The sequence below is a fragment of the Ovis canadensis genome, chromosome 3 (genome assembly GCF_042477335.2).
Source record: "Ovis canadensis isolate MfBH-ARS-UI-01 breed Bighorn chromosome 3, ARS-UI_OviCan_v2, whole genome shotgun sequence".
Classification (NCBI taxonomy): domain Eukaryota; kingdom Metazoa; phylum Chordata; class Mammalia; order Artiodactyla; family Bovidae; genus Ovis; species Ovis canadensis.
The window spans coordinates 156,546,733-156,561,839 of NC_091247.1; the positions used below are offsets into that span (position 1 = coordinate 156,546,733).

Consider the following 15,107-nt stretch of genomic DNA (forward strand, 5'->3'; position numbering starts at 1 on the left):
AGAGACAAGTACAAGCTGGGGGCTGTGTGCAGTAGGGCTCCAGAGCTCTTGCCAAGGCTGCCCGCTGGCTGGACCCAGGCTATGAGGTTGTGGTGAACCTCTCCCGCATCCCCATCTTGGCAGCCTAATGGCAGTGGCCGTCTGCGTAGGACATAGTCAGCGGGACCTAGTCCCTGCCGTGTGGGCAGCCTGAGGAGCCTGAGGGCCAGTTGGGCTGGGCACCTGGATCCCTCAGCGATGATGGCTGGGCAGGGTCTGGGGCCCTGGCCATGAGGGAGCTGCCAGTTGAGATCTCCCTCCTGTTAGCCAGGACCTGGACCTCAGAGTGGGAAGCTCATGCCTGGGGACCTTGCCCTTTCTGGTCAGAGCAGAGAAGAACAATGGATTGGTGGAGATTCATGGGAACATTGTTTACCTGACCGTGACCTGACTCCAGAATAAAGGATCTGACACCAAGAAGTGTGCAACGACTAACCACACCCCTCCCTCACCTTTCCTAGAAAAGGGCTTTGCTGAAGGCTTTTGGGGAGATGTTTTTGTTTTTAACAGCTGATTATCAACTTATTAGGTTGATTTAAGCATCTGCAATGAAGACTTCAACCTTGACTCCTGGCTCTGTGCTGATGGAAATGATTTGCTTAATGATCTCAGAGGGACTGTGCAGGTCAATGAGTTGCTTTAGGATCCTCGTCTCGAAATGATATCAAGTCTTAGATCCTTTATCACAAGGAGTTTTCCTTGCAGTTATTCTCAGAGTCTTGGTAGGCATCCAAACCGGTCCTTTCACTATGAGACTCTTCTCCTTGGCAACCCTGATCAGGTCAGCACATGCCTTCTCCAAAAACTTGAGGTTGTAGCTGGTGAGAGTGATTCTAATCTGGTGAATTGCCATCTCTGGCTTCACAGGAGTCTTGCCTGTATCTTTACAAGCCATGATTGTGGGGCGTCTTCCAACCATCTGGTTCCTCAGTGAGAATGAACAGCGGTGAGTCAGGAGCAGGCGTGGCCTCCACTGCAGTTTTCCTCAAAGGGGTGGGGGAGGTTGGGGTTTTTTTAAGGACTGAGGCACCCATCTCTACACATAGCCCCATAATAAAGCTTTCTCTGTTCCAAACTCTGATGATTTGGCCTCAATCATTGTTTGGCCTGATTGTTTAGCTTCACTGTACATTGGGCACACAGACTTGCAAGAATCTGATAAAGTGAGGGTAGAAACTGTGTGATTATCTGAGGAAGGAGGGTTCCTGGCAGAGGGAACAGCAAGTGAAAGGCCCTGAGGCAGACATGTGTTTGACCTTTTTGCTCTTCCTTTAGCTGTTTTGGGAGCACAGCAAGAGAGGAGGGGTGACCACAAAAGGAAGTCAACAGTGTCAGATGCTAAAGAACCAAGCCTTGAAGGGCTTTAGGTTTTATTCCTTGTGATGACAGCCATCAAAACATGTTAAGCAGAAGAATGATACAATCTGATTACTTTTTAAAGGCTTATTCTGGCTGCTGTGTGAAGATTGGGGTGACTCAAGAATGGAAAGATATTAATATATAGTAGGAGGCTGTTGCAATAATTCAATAGAGAAGTCCTCATGGCAAGGACCAAGTTGGCAGCAAGAAAGAGGATAAGGATGAGTAAATCTTCAATCTATTTCATGGTTAGACTCTACATGGTTTGCTGGTAGGTTGAATGTGATTTGTTTAAGAGTCAAGAATGATTTCCAGGTCTGGAGCCTGAAAAACTACGTGAATCATGATGTAGTTTATTGAGATGGAGAGCACTAAGAAAGAACAACTTTGGTAAAGAAAACTAAGAGTTCTGTTCTGGGTATGTTGATTTGGAGGGGTTGATAGAATATGCAATAGGCTTAACTGGTGGCTCAGTGGTAAAGAATCTGTCTGCAATTCAGGAGACGCGGTTTAATCCATAAGTTGGGAAGATCCCCTGGAGGATGAAATGACAACCCACTCCAGTATTCGTGCCTGAAACTCCCATGGACAGAGGAACCTGGCGGGCTACAGTTCACGGGGTCCAAAGACTTGGACATGACTAAGCAACTGAGCATGCATGTATGCATAGAACACGACAAGAGTTTATGGGAGAGGTCTGGGCTAGAGATGTAAACTGGTGCGTCTTTGGAATAAAAAATGCTAGTTAAAGCCAAGATCCTGGCACCGAGAGAGCAACTGTAGAGAAGAAAAAGGTCTGAGGCCAGAGGCCTGAGGCTTCACACTATAGAGGAATGAAAGTGGGGGTATCCAGCAACTGAACCCAAGAACGTGAGGGCCACCAAGAGCAGAGGAGCAAGCTGTCTTGGAAGCCAAGGGAGGCAAAAAGGAGGGAGTGGTAGACCCTGTCAGTGGCTGCTCATGGGTTGAGTTAGATAAGAACTGAGAACTGCTGGTTGGTTTGGTCACCGGAGACCGTTGGTGACCTCAAGGAAAATATTTTTGATAAACTGGGAAGATGACCACCTCATTGGTGTGGGTTCCAGAGAGAATGGGTGGTGAAGAAGGGGAGAGAGAGTTATTTCATCATTCTTTCAAGGAATTTTTCTACAGGGCAAAATGAAGCAGCAGCCAGAAGGGGTGGGCTCTAGGAAGTTTGTTGTTGTCGTCTGTTTTTTTCTTTTAAGCTGGGAGATTTTGTGTCTATGTCATATGCTTCAGATTTTATGCTGAAGGAAATCATCAATAAAAAGGTGGAAATTCATGTTGTAGGAAACAGGATGCCTTTTCTTTCTTTCTTTTTATTTTATTTATTCATTGTGCTGGGTCTTCATTGCTGCACACGGGCTTTTCTAGCAGAGGCTGCTCTTCATTGCAGTGCATGGCCTTCTCATTGCAGTGCCTTCTCTTGTTGCCAAGCACAGGCTCCAGGGTGCACAGGCTTCAGTAGTTGCAGCCTGCAGGCTCAGTAGATTCAGCTGTGGGCCCTGGAGCACAGGACCAGTAGTTCTGGAGAAGGGACTTGCTCTGCCACATGTGGGGTCTTCCTAGATCAGGGATTGAACTGGTGTCCCCTGCACTGGCAGGTGGATTTCCATCCACTGTACCGCTATGGAGGTCCCCAGGAAAGAGGATTCTTGCAGAGCTGCTGAGGGGGGTGGAATCCATGCCTGACTGGTCCTTCACATTCAGGGTGATTCACCTAGTATTGTAGAAGGAAAGGCAGACCTGCAGGAAGAGATGCAGAAAGTGGGGAGATGAATGCTTGAATTCCTCAGTGAAATAGAAAGTAAGGTCATGAACTGAGGATGAGGAGAGAGGTGGGCATTGGAGACAGAGGAGAAGGCGTGAAATAGTCCTCTTAGGGAGTGGGTGAGGGGGTGAGCGGAGGGACTAGGAATGTCCATAGACTTGCCAGATGGGCTCACTTGAAGTCTAATATCCTAAATTTAAAGTGAGACTAGTTGGCACGGTGTATGGTTTTCTTCAGCTGTGTCTGGCTGCTTGGGTGCAAGCATGAGTAGGGAGAGAGTTAGATTTAACCAGTGTTAATGGTCTGAATTGTGTCCCCTACAAGTTTATATGTTTGAAGCCCTTACCCCCAGTGTCAGTTCTACTTGGAGAAAGGACCTGTGAGGAGGTAATACGTATTAAACAAGGTCATAAATGTGGGCTCTGATCTCGTAGACCTGGTGTCCTCGTTAGAGGAGAGACAGCAAAAGGCTCTTAAATTCCACGTGTGCACAGAAGAAAGGCCATGTGAGGGCACAGAGAAGGCAGCTGTCTGCAACCCAGGAAGGGGGCGCTCACAGAAGACTAACCCTGACGGCCTCTGGTCACCAGAACCGTGGGGAAAATGTAATTTCTGTTGCTCAAGCCCCCCAGTCTGTGGAATATGGTTGTGGCAGCCTGAGAAAACTGCTGCAACCAGAGGTGGAGCGTTCTCAGGCAAACGGGAGAGAAGATGGAACAAGGAATGATTGCAGAGGCGGTGAATGAAGAAATCACTGTAGGCTGCTAGGCCTAGTGTGTGGAACTTGGCAATTCCTCTGCCAGGGTGGCTGCTGCCAGCTACCTTCTCAGTACCCGCCTTCTGTCTCTTCCTTCTGTGACAGGTACTGCTCTAGGAAAATGCCATGCAAGGGGTAAGTTGCTCACCCTCAGTGGGCTCACAGTCAAGTGAAGGGGAGAGACACACGATGGTGTCAGTACAGCATGACCAACATTGTCGTAAGACATTGACAGCCTCTTGGTCCAGACGAGATGTCACAGGAGCGCTGTTTGAGCTGGGTGCTGAAGCTGAGCAAGAGTTTACCAGGAGAGTTTCTAGGCTGAGGCTCTGAGGAGGACAGGACACTTGAGAGAGAGCAAAGCATTTATCATGGCCTCAGTGCAAGAGGTTGGCTGTTCCTCCCTGTGGAGGTGGGGAGGGAGTGAGGAGGTGAGCTGTAGCCAGGATCTGAAAGGCCTGGAGTTGATTACGTGATAACCAGAGGATTGATGTCATAGATTACTCTTAAAAGAAAAGATAAAACTCTGTTAGCATTGTGGAAAATAAATTAGAATGGAAAAGAACTTAGCAGGCAGTTAAACTACCAATTTGGTGCTTAGGAGAAAGTGCAAGGATGGAAAAATCCATTTCATTATCTCATATATTAATGGAAGCCATGGATGTGACTGAGAAAAAGATGGCTATCACTTCCTGAGTGTTCATCACATGCCAAGCACTACACTTTACATGGATTATATCATTTAAAGTTGACATCGGGGAGTTCCCTGATGGTTCAGTGGTTAGGACTCAGGACTATCACTGTTGTGGGCCTGGATTTAATTCCTGGTCAGGGAACTAAGATCCTGCAAACCATCTGGTATGAACAACAACAACAAAAACAAAATGAAAGTAAATTTATTTAGAAGATGTTATTGTTTTTACAGATGAATAATCTGAGTTTAGAGAGATTAAATGATTTTCCCAAATTCACATAGTTGGTAAGTAGATTTTAACTCAAGTGGTCTGACCCCAGTGTCCCCTGCTCTCCGTCTTTTTCCTTGGATATATCTATGTTTAAGGGGTAAGCAAAAGTGGGGTCTGGGCAGGAAATACTTTTTATTTATTTATTTTATTAAAAAATTTATTGGAGTGGAGTTGATTTACAATATTGTGTTAGTGTCAGGTGTACAGCATTGTGAGTCAGTTATACATATACATATACCCAGTCTTTTTTGATTCTTTTTCCATATACGTCATTACAGAGTATTTGAGTTCCTTGTGCTATAGAGTAAGTCCTTATCGCTGTCTATTTTATATATAGTAGTGTGTATATACCCCACTCCAGTACTCTTGCCCGGAAAATCCCATGGACAGAGGAGCCTGGTGGGCTGCAGTCCATGGGGTTGCTAAGAGTCGGACACGACTGAGCGACTTCACTGGAGGAGGAAATGGCACCCCACTCCAGTGTTCTTGCCTGGAGAATCCCAGGGATGGGGGAGCCTGGTGGGCTGCCGTCTATGGGGTCACACAGAGTCGGACACGACTGACGCAACTTAGCAGCAGCAGTGTATATATGTCAATCCCAGTCTTCCAATTTATCCCTCCCCTCCCACTTTCCCCCCTAATGACCTTAAGTTTGTTTTCTACATCTGTGACTCTAAGGGAGTAGTTTTTTAAAGACTTGGCAGAGAACCAAGAAAGAAGATGATTGGCATCAAAGGCTCAAAAGCATTCAAAGGGAGGTCAGTGAAGATGTGCTCTAAACAGAAGTCCAGATCACGTAAGACCATGGTTGCACTTCCTGAGGGCAGACTAGGTTAACAGCAAGGCCAGAGACTGGCTGAAAATGCTGAGGAACAAGTGAAGCAGTGGTTTGATGTAAAAGTCATGCAGCAGGTCAGTCGGCACCTGAGGAAAGAGAGGGGTGCTGGCCACCTAGACAAGTACACAGGTGACGTCACCTCGACCAACTTATCTCCATTCCACAGTCTGGCAGGCTCAGAAACAGAGTTTCTGACAAGTCTCCAAGTCTCCAAGTCCATGAGGGCTTATGTTTGAAAACCAGAATGTTGATTGATTAATTGGTGCTGAGTAATAAACTACTGAGAAATCCAGATGTTCATAGTTCGCTGATGAGAGCACTATAGCTTACTGGCAAAGCCTAACGTTATCATCAAAATGTTACCAGGAAGCATGAACTCTGAGCAAGATAAGGTGACTGGTGTCCTCAGTCTATGATATCTTGTGCACCCATCTTCACCAGGGATATACCCTCAGGTGCTCATGCTTACCAGTTATGGTTCCGTCTCCTTTGAGCAGCAGTGGAGTCACGCTGACAGATTTTATTTGTCTGGATTTTTTTCTTAGAGAAACCATCCTATTCCTATTGCTTCAGTGTTTCCCAAACAATCATTCTCATACAATTTTCATAATATTTGACATACCCATGTGCCTGCCACCAATGAGCACCATTATTAGTTTAATTTCTAAAAATTAATTTACTTAAAATTGAGAATAAAGATTTATTTTAAAAGAAAATGTTATGTTGTGAGCATAAATGCAAAGCCAGTATCCTTTGCCACAAAGAGAAGGCAACTGTAAATCTAAAGACATAACTTCGGGAAAAAAAATCAATTATCTGTTATTCCCCCAATTCTTGAATACCAGCAATGATATGCTTACTACTCCCTAGGAAGCACTTTTCTCAAGTAACATAATGCAGTTACTACATGTATGCTTTCTCAGCAACAGTCTCAATTATTGGAATGGTTCCACGCTGTCCCATGCACAGGGGCAGATCTACTGTGAAACTATTTATAATAAGGTTGGAACTTCAAGATTCATTCTTTTTGCCTGTCCTTTCCAAGGCCTTATATGTTTGTGCCTAATTTTGTGTTCTTTTTACAAGGAGAACCCCACCACTGCATCTTAAGGTTTATGCCCCAAACCTGTATTCTCTCCTACTTCCGGATCATTCTAGAGATGGCTAAGTGAAGTCAAGTGAAGTCACTCAGTTGTGTCCGACTCTTTGAGACCCCATGGACTGTAGCCTATCAGGCTCCTCCATCCATGGGATTTTCCAGGCAAGAGCTGACCTTATTTCATACTGAAGGGATAAGCTTTCTTCAGGTTCAATAATGTCCTGTAGTTTATCCCTATACCAGCTTTGTAGGGAAAGAGCTATTTGATGAGTCACTTGAAGAGTGAAGGGAAGGGTGATGTTCAGACTAGAAAAACGTGAAAGTGTTTATGAAGAGAATGAGTGGAGGGAGACTAAGGTAGACTAAGAGGAGGAAATTGATGGAAAGGAGATTTAGCACATAAGAGAGGGCTTGGCCTTTGAAAGAGGGACCCCTTACCCTGTAACAGAAACAGACAAGAAGAGATGCATCTTAGGTAGATCAACAAAGAGGCTCTGACTTGTTTGGTCTCTAGTTTCTCTTTGGATTCTGAGAACATATCCCATGTCAAGAGTAAGGGACGTGGAGATTGTGTGGGAGGTTTGAGAAGCCTGTGTTTGAAATTTTCGACATGGAGCCTGCATGAGGGAACTCACCAGAGGCAAGAGAAAGCCTTGTAGAGTGGCTTGGATGGACCAGTTCATAGGGACGCTGGGCAGTGCAGCGGTAGGATACTTACCCAGACGACTCTGAGGCCCTCATGGTCTGCTTCTGTCATGAGTCGTCAGGGAAGGAGAGAAAGGATGCCAAAGAGGCAGAGGAAATGGAGTCGCTAATAAACACGTCACGGAAGGGATTAACCAGAGCGGACTGCTTACAGATCAGAATTTGGAACCCAGGTCTTGGTGAAATTAGAGAGCATGTTTAGAGGGAAGCAGTGGAGACCATGGTCTGAGCAGAATTTCTGAATAGCTTGAGGTGCAAATATGAGTGATGACAAGGCCCAGGGTGCCAAAAAAGAGAGACTTAGAGGGATAAAGTGAAGAGCACAAAGAGATAGAGGAAGCAAGAGATCAAGGCTAGACATCATTGAGGACGATGGAAAGAATGAAGACAGAAATCTCTCCATCAGGGGACCTGATATAAGAGGAACAGAGGAATGCCTAGGCTTCCTGGAGATGGGAAGTACAGGATGGAGAGAAGGGGAATAACATGTCCATGTCCTCATCTCCAAAACCTGTAAACCTATTACCTTGAATAGCAAAAAGGATTTTGCAGATGTGGTGAAGTCAAGGATTCTGTGGAAGGGAGATCATCCCGTATTATCCAGACAGGATCAACATAATCACAAGGATCCTTAAAAGAGAGAAAGGAGGCTGGGGGGTGGGGGGAGGGGGGAGGGATGGGAAGCAGAAGAGATGTGATGACAGTGCACGCATAGGTCTGAGTGATGCACTCGCCAGCTTTGAAGATGGAGGAAGCCGAGAAAGGCAAGCAGCTGAGGGAAGACGGAAAAGACAAGGGAATGGACTCTGCCCTGCAGCCTCCAGAGGGAATGCAGACCTGCGGACGCCTTGACTCCAGTCCCACGAAGCCCATTTTGGACTCTGTCCTCCAGAATGCTAAGACCATAAATGTATGATGTTTTATGCTACTGAGTTTGTGATAGTTTGTTACAGCACTTATAGGAAATAAATAGGAATAGGAAGCTGGTTGATATGAATATTTTCAAAGGGAAGGCTTTTGAAAAAATATGGAAGAACCATATTCTGTGGGCAGAAGCCTAAAGCCAGGAGACACTACCTCTGGCCATCAGATAGAGCCTGTGTGCACAGATGAGCTGTCTCTTTTGCAAGGGCTGCAAAAGAGCTAAGAATCCTCCAGGGAAATCCAAATTTTCAGTTGAAGCCAGGAAGGACAGGAGGTAGTAAGCAAAAAGGTTAAGAGTGTAGAGGATTATTTTAATTTTGGGCAATAGATCAAGACTTTCAAAGTGTACAATGTAAACAGTTAGAGGCCGGGTCCTGGGAGAAGACTGAACTGAATAGGAATAAAAATACTTAACAGGATCTGAGGCCTCCATGGGTAGCATGCTGTGCACATATCATGAGCCATTGCTGAGAATCACAGGAAAGAAGGAGGCAGAGGCCAGAGATGGAACTCTGTTCAGCAGTTTTAATGAAAAGCTTTTTGGCTCCCACTTCTACTTAGCTGGCTGGCTAGCTTAGATGCCTCTGCTGGTCTTAGTCAAATTCCAAAATTAGACATTTGCTTTTTAAAGAACTAAGACCAACTTTGTGTGGATCATATTATGTGTAATGTCAACTCATTAATACCTGTCATAAACAAGTCAAAATAAACTCTTTTTTTTTTCACAAGCTATAATAAAATTTTGTTTATGATGTTGAGAGAGTCTTGCCCATATTAGGCTTGTAAGTGCTCACTGGATTTAATTGAATTAAAATAAGTCATACGCAGGATACAGCATGCTTGGGGCTGGTACATGGGGATGACCCACAGAGATGTTATGGGGAGGGGGGTGGGAGGGGGGTTCATGTTTGGGAACACATGTAAGAATTAAAGATTTTAAAATTAAAAAATAAATAAATAAATAAAATTAAAAAATAAATAAACAAATAAATAAAATAAAATAAGTCATAAAGTGACAGCTGAATCAGAATCATGAGGAAGTTATGTGGAAGGGACTTTTTATGCAAATGTCAGATTTATGACCTCCAACCCTTTAGTTTTATTAGTTGGCCTCTACCACGTGTGTGTCAAGGCCATCCTTTTGCACGCTAGGCCTACCTTCTGAATCCTGGCCTTTAGATATTACCATTCCATCAGGAGGGGAGGCAGGAAAGGCAACCAGAGGAAAGGACAGAGGAAAGTGAGAGTTTCTCTAGAGGAACTGCAGCAGGGCTGGCTTTGGCCACCCACCCTCTGGTCCTCACCAGGATGGGGCATCCCTCCCAAGCAAATGGTCACTCCACTTATGGTAAAAGTCTCCTACCACACAGCGGTGAAGATAAGAAAGAGAACCCAAGAGGGGCAACAATAAAAAGAAATAGAGATCCAAGAGATCAGCTATTAGCAAGGCAGAGTTGTTTTGTTTTTTTTCCACCTTCTTTTCCATTCAGTTCAGTTCAGTTGCTCAGTCATGTCTGACTCATGAATCGCAGCGCGCCAGGCCTCCCTGTCCATCAACAACTCCTGGAGTTCACTCAAACTCATGTCCATCGAGTCGGTGATGCCATCCAGCCATCTCATCCTCTGTTGTCCCCTTCTCCTCCTGCCCCCAATCCCTCCCAGCATCACAGTCTTTTCCAGTGAATCAACTCTTCGCATGAGGTAGCCAATGTACTGGAGTTTCACCTTTAGCATCATTCCTTCCAAAGAAATCCCAGGGCTGATCTCCTTCAGAATGGACTGGTTGGATCTCCTTGCAGTCCAAGGGACTCTCAAGAGTCTTCTCCAACACCACAGTTCAAAAGCATCAATTCTTCGGCCCTCAGCCTTCTTCACAGTCCAACTCTCACATCCATACATGACCACAGGAAAAACCATAGCCTTGACTAGACGGAGGTTTTTTGTAAGATACTGAATACAGTTGCCTGTGCTATACAATTTATATATGTATGCTGTATATATGAAAACCTTGTTGTTTATGTATATATAGTAATTTGTGTCTGCTAATCCCAAACTCCTAATTTATCCACAAGTTTGCTTTCCATCTGTGAGTCTGTTTCTGTTTGATAAATAAGTTCATTTCTATCATATTTTAGATCTCACATATAAGTGATTTCATTTAATATCTGTCTTTGTCTGACTTACTTCACTTAGTATGATAATCTCTAGGTCCATCCATATTGCTGGAGAACATTGAGTTTATCCTTACAAACCAGCAAATACTTTCAAACTGTGTGCTCTTAAACTAGAAGTTACTGATATCTCTGTGTTTTGTGTATGTTCATCTGTTTGTTCTTTCTTGTGTAAAAAGCTAATTACTTCTTTAATTAAGCGCTCTTCACTCTTATTAGAGCTGTTAGCATATTCAAGAACATTTGCTGTCTTTGGTTTCCCAGTGGACCAAGGCACGCATTTTCAGGAACCAGCTGGTTTTGTTAATATGACGGTGTGTATCAGGTGCAGAAGGATAATTTACTGCCTTTCAAATATCTATGTCTTCTCTTCCAAAAGGGTGCACCTGCATTGGAACCCAGAGTGTCTGCACTCACATGGTCGCTGAAGACTAATCTCAGCTAGCTAACAGTCTCCAAAGCCAGACACAGAGTCAGTTGTCACGGAACAGCTTGTCTGCATCATGAGGAACTGTGCAGGGAGACATGGATGAGAATCCGCCACATCTACAGATGTGCTACAGAAATGTGCTAGAGAAATAGACGGGCTAGAGAAACAGGATTGGGACACACAGAATCACTGCAGTGTCTGTCTGCCTGGTCACCACGATGCTCAGTCGCATAGTAGCAGTTATCCTCAGTGCAGGAAAACGCAGGACTGATTCTGAATTATCTACTTCTCCTTTCATAACTATTAAGCCAAGTGTTGTCAGGGCTGGTCCTTATCTTTCTGGAGACCAGAATCTACAACAAGGCCAATCTGATGAGCACAGAATCTGCATAGTTACACAGAATCCTGCATTTAGAAGGACCCCTTGCTAGGTTTAATGCTATGTTGCTGCTGCCTTGAAATTTTTAACAACTTTAGAGCTCAGCATTTTTTTTTTTTTTGCACCGGGCTCTGCAAATTATGCCTATTATGATCTCTTATACAGTTTCTTTGGTTGAAAAACTTCTAATTTCAGGGTTACTTCTCTAATAATCCAAAACCCTCTATTGTGTACTTTTATTTATGAGTCTCTATACAGATTTCAGGCTGCAAGTTTCCTAAGGGCCTAGACTTTCTTATGTCTTCTTTTCCAGGGCTTAGAAAAGTGCCTGACATAAGTAATCAGACAGTGTTTGTTGAATGACTGAGTGTTTGAGAGAGGCTTCAAGGATATTCCCATAGCCCAAGGTAACAAAGCAGATTATTGGGATAGTGTCACATTTGGTATCAAGTTCACCATAAAAGGGGTCATTAAATCTGCACACTCCTTCCCTACCTCCTTCTCAACTACTTTTCACTGAGTGGTAAGCTGCTTTAATGCTTGATCACCCACACTGATTCTTTTTTCACCTGATTTCCTAATTCCGTAAACTGAGCAGGGAACATTGTATTGACCCAAGCAACTATACTAATAGGCCAACCTGAGTTGCTGTTGTCAAGGTTCAGGGAGGCAGTTTTGACTCAGAGTGTGGGCACCCCTTCACCCCGGCCAACTGAGCTGGGGGGTCTTAGAGAAGTAAATGTAGGAGCAAACACTGTGACTTCATGGTTATATAAAGTGCTATCCTGCCCGTGCTTGGCAGTTGGACCATGAGTGTGAGCACCTGTAGGCCCTTAAGAGCTATGTCTTATGTTGTGGGTCTTTGTGGAAGTACTTACCTTGGAACATTTAAGGTGACTAGTCCAGTAATTTGTATTGCATTTTAAATAGATTAAAGGAGAACAGTTTAAAGCCAACACCTCTGTCTGCTGACCACAAATAGGATTTATTTCCAATCGTTACCTAGAACACTATGTTGAATAGTATTCTAGGAAAAGAGTCTGGGGGTCAATTAATAATGCCTGTACGGGCACTTATGCTTGCATTTATTGAGAGTCTACACAGTATTGAATACATGGTAAATGCTCCATGCGTATTTGTTGACTGAGTGAATAGATCGATGAAGATTTGCCATTGAAAGAGTGGTTCAGAACATGCCACCCCAAATATGTCCTTTTGGCATATTGATTATTATTTTGAACTAAAGGCACCTGGGAAATAGTAGATGCAGGAAGGGCTCCTTGACACCTCCCCCCGCCACCCCCCGCCGCCTCCTTTCTATCTAAAAGCAAGCCATAAAATTTCCCATGAGAAAGATGTTCTCTGCGTACCAGGAAGAGAAGAACATTCTTATCACCAGAGATTGGGAGTCAGTGCCTAAGAGGCCCTGTACAAACAAAGCTACTAAAATTACCCCTATCTTCCATTGGTTTTCCCATATATTTTAGTTACTGTCTCACAATTTACTGCCTCCCAGCTCAAGCCCTTTTATCTTGTCAAATTCTCAACATTTGTAGTTCTTCATGTAAAATTGGTATATAAGCTTTCTGGTGTAACAGATTTTTGGCCTTCTTTGGGTCTTTATTTTTATTCTGAAGATGCCCATGCACATGTAAAAATATTAAATATAATTTGTATTAATCTGTCTCATCTTGGTTTAATTCTTAGACACTACTACAAAACCTAAGAGGATAGAAGGGTTGTTTTTTTTTTTCCCTCTTTATACCATCAGTGCTTCAAGTCTGTCCCTAGAACTAACTCGGTAATTTGAACAAGTTCTTCAGCCTGAGCTTCAATTTCTGTAGCTGTGAAAAGACTTGAAATATCTTCTAGTCCTGTTTTTCTGTAACATTCTGTAACCATGTCAGTCTCTCTAAAATGAAGACAGCTTGTGTGAAACAATATCCAATTCCATATGCTTAAGGCTTCATTTCTTTAAAACCTTGCTGTGGTGGCCTGCTTTAATTTCTTTTTCTTTTTTGTGTTTTTAAAAAATGTTTGTTGTAGACAATTTCAGATAAATGTGCATATGTGTGTGTCTGTGTGTATCACACACACACAAGTAAAAAGAATAGAATTAATTTTCATGTACCCAGCTTTCAGCTTCAAGAATTATCTGCTCATGGACAAGTTTCATTTTTTAAAAAAATCAATTTGTTTATTTTAATGGGAGGCTAATTGCTTTACAATATTGTGGTGGATTTTGCCATACATTGACATGAATCAGCCACGAGTGTACATGTGTCCCCCCGTCCCGAGCCCCCCTCCCACCTCTTTCCCCATCCCATCCCTCTGGGTTGTCCCAGTGCACCAGCTTTGAGTGCCCTGTTTCAGGCATCAAACTTGGACTGGTCATCTGTTTCACCTGTGGTAATATACATGTTTCAATGCTATTCTCTCAAATCATCCCATCCTCGCCTTCTCCCACAGAGTCCAAAAGTCTGTTCTTTATATCTGTCTTGCATATAGGATTGTCGTTACCATCTTTCTAAATTCCACATATATGCATTAATATACTGTATGGATGTTTTTCTTTCTGACTTACTTCACTCTGTATATTAGGCTCCAGTGTCATCCACCTCATTAGAACTGACTCAAATGCATTCTTTTTATTGGCTGAGTAATATTGCACAGTGTGTATGTACCACAACTTTCTTATCCGTTCGTCTGCCAATGGACATCTAGGTAGCTTCCATGTCCTAACTATTGTAAACAGTGTTGCAATGAACATCGGGGTATGCGTGTTTCTTTCAATTCTCTTTCCTTGGTATGTATGCCCAGCAGTGGGATTGCTGGGTCACATAGCAGTTCTATTTCCAATTTTTTTAAGGAATCTCCACACTGTTCTCCAGAGTGGCTGTACTAGTTTGCATTCCCATCAATAGTGTAAGAGGGTTCCCTTTTCTCCACACCCTCTCCAGCATTTATTGTTTGTAGACTTTTTGATAGCAGTCATTCTGACCAGCGTGAGATGGTATCTCAGTGTGGTTTTGATTTGCATTTCTCTGATAATGAGTGATGTTGAGCATCTTTTCATGTGTTTGTTAGCCATCTGACGTTTCATTTTTACTTCCATTGCCACCCTCTCCCACGAACTGGATTGTTTAAAAGCAAACTCCAGATAGCAGATCATTTAATACATTCACATTTCAGTATAATTCTTCAAAAGATAGAGATTCTTTTTAAAAACATAATCACGATTTTTTCCTATCTTAATTTCCATTGCAGCAAAATATATAGTATATTTGTCATAGAATTGCCAGCATACATTTCTTACATCTTGAAGTGACTACGGTGACTTTGGACCTAAATTCACAACCTTGTTTCTTTAATGTCTTATAAATCTAAGAGGCATACGTCCTCTCCAGAGATTTGGGACTCTTTGTGGTAAAAATTGGAAACAGAGACAGTTGCTTTTGACCAAGTCTTCTATGGAGGGGCCTAAACCAAGAATATAATTAATCACTTACTACGTTTTTCTCTTCCCTCTTCCCAGCACCTCCTCTCAACTTACACTTGAACAATATGCTCCCTCCTAACTTCAAAAGACTTCCCAGGGAATTTAGGACGGTGACCCACCGAGTCAGATAACCAGAGAGTGAATGGGGGG

The 15,107-nt window shown here is 43.4% G+C and overlaps 1 pseudogene; it reads right to left on the reverse strand.

Moving 5' to 3' along the window:
- Nucleotides 1-574: 574 nt before the first annotated feature.
- Nucleotides 575-934, reverse strand: LOC138438230 (small ribosomal subunit protein uS10-like; annotated as a pseudogene).
- Between the last annotated feature and the right edge of the window lie 14,173 nt (nt 935-15,107).